This window comes from Crocuta crocuta, unplaced genomic scaffold (assembly GCF_008692635.1).
Source record: "Crocuta crocuta isolate KB4526 unplaced genomic scaffold, BGI_CrCroc_1.0 scaffold408, whole genome shotgun sequence".
Classification (NCBI taxonomy): Eukaryota; Metazoa; Chordata; class Mammalia; order Carnivora; family Hyaenidae; genus Crocuta; species Crocuta crocuta.
In genome coordinates, this window is record NW_027527444.1 from 5,549,350 (window position 1) to 5,556,811 (window position 7,462).

At 46.1% G+C, this 7,462-nt stretch overlaps 1 long non-coding RNA gene across 1 annotated transcript in view; it reads right to left on the minus strand.

Annotated features, from left to right (window-relative positions):
* LOC144229356 (uncharacterized) overlaps positions 1-5,602 on the minus strand; it is a 27,886-nt gene extending 22,284 nt beyond the window's left edge. The window contains exon 1 of the long non-coding RNA XR_013334471.1: positions 5,430-5,602. This is a non-coding gene — a long non-coding RNA (uncharacterized LOC144229356). The remainder of the gene's footprint in view (positions 1-5,429) is intronic.
* Between the last annotated feature and the right edge of the window lie 1,860 nt (positions 5,603-7,462).

A 7,462-nucleotide genomic window follows, 5' to 3' on the forward strand; every position in this document is an offset into this window, starting at 1 on the left:
ATGCTTGCTTTTTTTTTTTTTTTTTTTTTTTAATTTTTAATTTTATTTCTAGGAGAGAGAGTGAGAGAGACAGCGTGAGTAGGGGAGGGTCAGAGAGAGAGGGAGTCACAGACTGAAACAGCCTCCAGGCTCTGAGCTGGCAGTCAGCACAGAGCCCGACGCGGGGCTTGAACCCATGAACCGCGAGATCGTGACCTAAGCGAAAGTCGGACGCTTAACCGACTAAGCCACCCAGGCGCCCCCCCATGCTTGCTTCCTAATGGGATGTGCATTCGTGAGAAGCTACAGACAGACCCTTGGTCGAGGTCCTGCCCTATATGCTGCCTTTATACAAATTGTACACAGCCCAAGGGATGCTGAGGTGGCTTAGAAAACGATATCGTGGGGAGACAAGAACATGACAGAAAAGCATGAAGCTTCTCCTCTATAAAGCCATGAGGGCCCCAGAACAGAAGACAGACCAGGCTGCACCTGGGTCTGGGTGTCAGGATCCAACTGTACCTGCAGCAGCTCCGCAGCTCGTGTGGGCAGTATTTGTGGCTACCTGACATCGACTGTCAGAACAGAGCTAAGTGAGTGACTTTCGAATAAGCCATATGTCAGGGGAGCTCTTCAGAGAGCCAAGACCCATCCTGCGGAGAAGACAGAGCCGCCCTGCCCCACTACCCCACCTGGTCCAGCACTAAATGGCCGTGTTCACAGAAGTGCAGCTTCCCTTAGAATTCCAGCGTGGTGAGGGCCGCCAAGTCCACATCCAAGTTCCCATGTGGGATATGTGGCCTCAGCTGACAGACAGTCCCGGCAGAACCCACTGGGAGTAGACATGTGGGTCCTGGAGGGCCAGGATGCCCTTCTGTCATGTCACTCTCCACACAATGGACAGAAACACTCTGACTCAAGCCTCAACACAACTGCCCCCCTTATACATGAGGAGGTTGTAGCATGGACGTGCTAAGGGACTTCACGGTCACCAGACTCTGGACCCACTCATTAACCACAGCTCTATCCTCTAAGTCATTTCCTTTCTCTTAGCCATCCCCTGCTTATAAAACCTCTCCCTGAGGTTATGAATGGTTTTGATGACAATGGAGATCAAATTACTTGCTTTATCCACAAACATCATAAGGTCCCGTTAGCTCCTAAGTATTCTGAGACAAGAACGGTAGTCAGAGGGTCACCAGTGACACTGTAGACCCCTCTCCAGGCCAGCGGCACAACCCCACCATCTGCTTTCCCTGACCTGGGCCAGTCCAGGTCTGTAACCTCAAGGCACCTGATGTCCCCATATGTGACCTTTAAAAGTAAGGGGGCTCTTGGGGCACCTGGATGGCTCAGTTGGTTAAGTGTCCAACTTTGGCTCAGGCCATGATCTCACAGTTTATGGGTTTGAGCCCCGCATCAAGCTCTGTGCTGACAGCTCAGAGTCTGGAGCCCACTTCGTATTCTGTGTCCCCCTCTCTCTCTGCCCCTCCCTCGCTCACGCTCTGTCTCTCTCTCTTTCTCTGTCTCTCTCTCTCTTCTCTAAAATAAATAAACATTAAAAAATTTTTAAATAAAAGTGAAGGGGCTCTGGACTTTCTGAGCTATGGGGTTGCCCTCCTTTAAGCTCTCCAAAGAAGAAAAGTATTTTCATCTTCATCATTTCATCTGGTGGGAGGAGGGTGGGAACAACCCGCACAGGAGGTGTCACACTTGTCCTCCTCAATTTAGCTGTCCTCATTGTCACAGGTTATCTGACAGCTCTGTCATCATGGAAAACACAAAAACCACAGAAATGATAAAAAATTAAAGGAAGCTAAATGGCTTTTATCCAAGTGAATGAATGAAATGTCTCCTGCACTGCACTTCCCTGGATATTTATGATGTTTATTCCAATCTTTTCTAGGCCAGAAAATTCCTAAGCTCACGACAGGCCGTCCTGTCACCATGACAAACAAGCTGGCTGAGCCCAGGCTGTGCCTGCGATTGCATTTTCCACCCTCCAAACAGAATATATGAGACATTACGCAGGCAGCATTTATTTTAGGAAGGCTTTTCATTATGGCGATGTAAAATGTCAAGGCTGAGACACAGCGGGCTCCTTCCAGACCTGCAGGCTCCCTCATTATCTGACAAATGCATAAGTTCCTGCCATGTGATGAGTGAGCTGGCCCACCCCTCAAAGGAGACAACCCAACATCCAAGTTAATCAACTTGGAAGTGCTGGAGGAGGGACGAATCCAACATGGACACAGCCCTCCAGAACCAGGCAAGACGTGGGGAGTCATATCCAGGACGGAGGTAAGAGGCAGGGCGTTGTGCTGGGAGCAGTCAGAGAGTTAGGAGCAGGGAAATGTTAGGGAACTCTTGGGGGAGGGAAAGACTCTGGAGAGGGTCCTGGCCCAGGACACAGGCACCACGCCCTAACCAGACACACGGAACAGAGGTGCAGGTCATCCTGGAGGAAAAAATGACCAGCACACTGCTAGCTATGTCCATCACTGCCGCTAAGACATGCATACAGGAAGGTGACTCTCGCCTATTAGAAACTGTATACCTATGAATATATTTAGTTCAGCTTCTTTATTTTATAGATGGGGGAAAATGAGATCCAGAGAAAGGAGATAATTTGGTCACTCATAACATAAGGAACCCCCCTGGTTTTTTGCGTTACTCCCAGAAAGGAAAGAATACTAAAACTTGGTGTTGGGAGAAAAACCAACAACTTTTAGACTGCATTTCCTTTTTCCAACACATTTGAGGAAATGTGTAGGGAAACGAGGTCTTCAAATACTGGTGTCAATCATGCACCTGATTTATACTGCACGGAACTGTGACATTTACCACAAAGACTCTAAACACCCTCCTGGAGCAATCCCACTCACCAATCACACTTCAGAGAAATATTCCTTCAATATGATAACTACAGTTAACACAGCCGCATGGTATGTTTAAAAGCTGCTAATAGAGTAAATTATAAAAGTTCTCAACACAAGGAAAAAAACATTTTTATTTTCCCTTCTTTTTGGTTTTTTTGTAGCTGATGAGATTATGATGTTAACTAAACTTCATGTGGCCATCATTTCACAGTGTACGTTAAGTCACTATGCTGTACAACACCTTAAACTTACACAGTCTGGTATGTTAACTGTATCTCAATAAAACTGAAAGAAAAAAGGAAATATTCCATAAAATAGTGGTTTCTATTTTTTTTATTTCATAGCCTATAGGCATGTTTTTCTTTCAATTTCAGGGGAACCTACAGAAAGTTCCTAAATCTTTGGGTTTCCAATTTAAAATGCTTACAAAAAACCCTACCACCTGGTATCAACAATCACTAACTAATAAAGAAATAAATAAAATCTCAGAATTTAAACAAGTCTTAAATGAGTAAATCTGATCCGATGGGAAGGAGCCACTCACCATCCTGCAGTGTCAGGGACACCACGTCGGCTCCACGCTCACCAGGTGACCAGGTTTGGTCCTCCAGGCAGCTCAGTGGAAATAATCCACACTACTTACTCCTCGGGTGCACACCCCCAAGGTACTACACTGACCTCTGGGTTATAAATCAGGTGTCCTGAGAGAGTGTGGACCGGATACCCAGAACCAGATCATCACTAAGCAACCTAGAAAGAAATCCAGTTTGGGCCTCCACAAAACCCAGGGCAACCCCAGACGCCCTATGCTCTACTTCCCTGATGCTTGAGGACCTAACACAACGTTCATCACTGCACTTTGGGGCAGAGAGACAGACACGGGGCAGCTGGGTAAGCCTAGGGTCATGCACCCATCCGCTTCCCACAAGGAAAATGCCTGGCTGTTCACTGTAAAAGGAGACGTTTACTCAGTCACCCGGTCCAGGAGATGGAGGAACGGGAAAGGCTCACACACAATGCAAACCTATCTGTCATTCTCCCTGCTGGAAAAACCATAATCTCACAATCCAAAGCCAGGAGAATAGGGTGCCTCATCTTTCACGAAGCCTCTCAGGGAACCGGCTGTCCCTCTCACAGACCGACAGCGGAGTCACCCTGTGCTGCTGCCACGGTCCCCACGGCTGCCTACCACACTCCCTCTTTGTTTTCCTGACCATCTAAGCACACCAGCAACGGTAACACACTGTCCATCTAACTTCTAACCCCTCTACTGCCACTGAACACCTCAGCGCTGTCAGAAAACGCAGAGCGCCAGACCCAGACTCAAAACTGATGAGGGAAAAGCCCTGCTTCCAAAGCTGGAAGAGCATCTGGCTTAGAGTGAGGTTTCCTTCCTGTGCTTGGGTTAAAAAGAGTGTACGAGGAGCCCAATTTCGAGGGCCTTCTCTCATCATAAAGCAGGTGGTGCTCTTCTCCCGCTCCTCTCCCTCCACTTCCCCCTGGGGCTTCACCCACTCCGGGTCCCAGGACTCGTGCACCTCCAGTAGGTCTTAGGGCAGGGGTGCTACCCCCGGACTGGGACCCACATATCAGAAACATAGGGAGACTCTGAACAATGAACACAGGGGCTATGAGACAAACCGAAGTCACCAAGAAGGAAACTTGTGACCCTGTGCCCAAATCTCACACAGAGTCAGGTGTTGCCCTCCACTCACAGCCTGGACCGTGGGCCCGGAAGGTCACAGCTCACCCGGTGTCACAAGCTGGTCTGTGCAGTCGGGACAACAGCTGAGCACTCACACCCCTGCCAAATGACATAGCCAAACATATGTCAAATCTAGACAAGAGCTCTTCCTTTTCACTCTCATTTTTATTCCATGAACACTTCACCTTCTGCTTTTCCGAGCTGTTAATTCATGACATGGCCCAGAGAAGAAGCCAAAGGTCATTTCCACAACCAAGCCATGCAGAGACAGAGCAGAGAAAGAAAATAACCCCACAACCCTGATTGGCAAAAGTACCTAAAGATGACAGGTCCCCTTTTAGCCTTTCAATGCTGATCTACGGAACACTTTAAAAACTGGTAGACTGAGGTCAACTGTAGTTTGCAGCTGAGGAAACACTTCATAGCGCTGAACCTGAGGTGGCAGCCACCATGCAAGCCCCACAAGACCCAGACAGCAAAGTCACAAGCACTGTGACGAGGAGGAAGGCCATGCCACAGGGCCCTCCCCAAGATGCTCTTCACCTGGGAGCCACTACATTTGCAAGCACTTCGTGTGGTGTGTTTTCAAGCTGGACCTAACACTCCACCTAATAAGTCTTCAATTTTTACTCAGTTCCCTATTTCGTGTTGTTTTATTCTGCCTGTGATTGTTTTTGTTTGTTTTTGCATGTTGCTATTTTGTAATAAGGCCTGTATTTGTCACCACATCTAATGGAAAGTATCTAGTTCTTAAGGGTCCCAAAAGGTAAAAAGCCAACTTCATAGGTACCACCTCCATTTTCCTGGCAAGAATTAGGAAACACAATGAAATAAACGTACATGGAATTTAAAAAGTTGGTACTTACTCCCCAAAATCTTCTTCTACAGATAGTCTTCTTCTACAGATAAGAGCTTCCCAACCCAAGAGCAGAGAAATATTCTCTAGAATTATTAAGTAAATTAAGTTTATGTTCTTTACTCTAGAACAGGCACTGGGAATGCACAGGAAAGGTCCTGGTGCACTTTTGGAGACAAGAAGGTCTTGAAGGCAGGGATGGTTTGGGAAGGAGTGTTTGGGAAGGTCTTGGAAGGCAGAGAAAATTCTGAAAGACAAAGAGGGTTCTGGAGGGCAGAAAGGTTCTAGAAGACAGAAATTTTTCTGGCGGGAGGGAAGGTTCTGGGGAGAGGAAACCCAGGGAACATTTCGGAGGCAGGGAAGCTCCTGGAAGGCAGAAACACTGTCTTGTTCATGTGTGCATACCCAGTGCCCGGTATAGTCCATGGTGCATAGCAGGTACTCAATCCATGGTACTGACCAAAGGTTTCCCTACTTGCTTAACTTTATAGTTCAGTGGGGAAACTGGTACTCTTTACTCATAGTGAGAATAAAGAAACCAGACAAAGGATAAATGTCTGAATTTCCCTCAAAATGTCATTTTGTTTGCTTCTGGGCATCAATGTGAGAAACTATGGAGCTATCCCAAACTTCTAATGATGCCACCTTCCTCCAAAGAAAACTGGCTCTTCCTTCTCTCTGGTGGTTAAGAAACCAAGAACCCCCAACAGCCTATCCAACCAGAAGCTGAGATGACTCACAGCTGGGTCTCTGTCCCTGCAAGGAGGGCTGCCCGTCTCTGTTGAACCATTTCTCCTAGTGTGCAGCCTCCTGGGGTCCCAATTCTGATGTGGGAGGCACACCAAGGATCCCCTACAGTCCCTCCCCAAAACTGGCTGACTCTTTGATCTTTCCACTCTTGGATCTCAACTCCCAACTCTTCGCTCTGATCCTTCTTATATTCCTACTTTTTGTCCAGATTCTCTTGTGTTCTCAGTGGGTTAGTCAAATGACTGAGTCCACCACCACTGGACAAAGAACTCTATCCAGGATCTTTGGCATTGAAATGGCTTTATCCAGCATAGGTGAAGCTCATATTGAAACAACAGCTTCTAAATGAAAATGAGAGTTTGCTACAGGTCATTCAGCCAATAGTTGCCAGTACAGTAAGCGTGCAAATACGAATTTGTATTTTCTGAATGATCTTCATTTTATTCCAACTGAATAAGTAAATCTCACTCCCTGACACTGTCTAGGCTGAAGAATTATCATTAACTCACTTGGAAATGTTCTTAGGGTGAGAATTTAGATTTTAGAGTGACACATGATGAAGAGTAGCAAGAAAATCTGATACTTATAACAAACATAGAAATGTACTTTCTGCCCTCACCTTACTTTTATAAAAATTACCTGACAGGAATGAATAACTGTTCCTGGTACAGATACTTCAACTGATCACTGATACTCCTTTGTATTTCACTAACATTTTATGCTGAGGACCAAGAAATGGGCTAGGGGATGAGAAAGGGAATCTGTACCCTAGAAATGCAGAAAACATCAGCTTTCAGTGCTGAAGAGGCCAGATACCATCAAGAAATTTTCAAAGTAAGATTATATTGTATTTATAAACTGTTGAAACCGGACCAGAGAACCTTTTCCAGCTCTAAAAGTCTGTAATTGTTTTTATTTTTTCAGCAAAAATTACTGAGTATATATATTGGGATATGTGCCCACACTGATACTGATTTACAACTAAGTATATTTGATAAATGGGCTAATTCTGCAGCCTCAAGAGATGGCAAACGGCCCCATGAGTTTTGGTGAAGGAGGGTGAACCACCTGCCACTGGTTCTCATGATGAACTGCAGCTCTCTGCAATGCATTGGGCCTAGTGATGTGATTTATGGACTAGATGGCCCATTTTAACCAACATAATATGAACCAGATATTTGAAGGGTTCTCACAAAGAAATCATGCATTGATAATGACCACACAAACACAGAAAATGAGGGTGGAGTGCTGATACTTTTCCTCATGGAAACAGTCCTTCAGACACCTTCTGAA